Raw genomic sequence first — 835 nt, forward strand, 5'->3', positions numbered from 1 at the left:
GATGCTGCCAGACCTGCTGAGTATTTCCAGCATTTCTTGTTTTTATTTCAGATTTCCAGCATCCGCAGTATTTTGCTTTTATAGAAGTACAGGCAGTTGATTTGCAACTCCAGTGTGGACAATTGCAGGAAGAAAATAGTCGAGTGTCTCAGGAGTGTAGTGATTTAAAGGTGGTGTTCCTGGTGCAACAAGAGCAGCACAAGGAACTCAAAAGGTGTGTTGATCATTCAGTATGTGAAGAAGGGATCGAACGGCTCCAGAAGAGTCGCATCTTTCCAGTGTGAGAGAGAAAGAGAAAACAGGACGCAATGGATCAAGTAATGCAGTTTGTGGAGCCCAGCCGCCAGTTTGTGAAGGATTCGATCAGACTTGGGAAAAAATGTGCAAAGCCAGACAGGAAAGAATTTCAAAAGATTGCCATGGCAACAACTATTGGATTTACTATTATGGGATTCATCGGTTTCTTTGTGAAGCTCATCCACATCCCCATTAATAACATTATTGTTGGTGGTTAAGACGTTTAACATGACATCATGCAGTTGGGTTATGAAATGAAGATGGGAGGATACCAAGGAACGTTTATTCTCTATTTTATGCTGTAATGAATCAACAAATCATTTTGAATTGTATAAACATTTAAAAAAAGGCTCCAGCACCTCCTTCTGGAATGTGTCTTTGCAAAGCAAGTGTGGAAAGAGATGCAGTGATTTTTGTCAAGGTTCATCCCAAGCAGCTCTGTATCACAGGACTCTGTGCTCTACGGGCTGTTCCCAGGGACGCACACCGAGATAATCATCAACTGCTGCTGGAGGACCATCAATTCCGCGAAAGACGC

At 42.5% G+C, this 835-nt stretch overlaps 1 pseudogene; it reads left to right on the forward strand.

Annotated features, from left to right (window-relative positions):
* Positions 1-286: 286 nt before the first annotated feature.
* Positions 287-539, forward strand: LOC137373506 (protein transport protein Sec61 subunit gamma pseudogene; annotated as a pseudogene).
* The last annotated feature ends 296 nt before the right edge of the window (positions 540-835 follow it).

Source organism: Heterodontus francisci, chromosome 9 (genome assembly GCF_036365525.1).
Source record: "Heterodontus francisci isolate sHetFra1 chromosome 9, sHetFra1.hap1, whole genome shotgun sequence".
NCBI lineage: Eukaryota > Metazoa > Chordata > Chondrichthyes > Heterodontiformes > Heterodontidae > Heterodontus > Heterodontus francisci.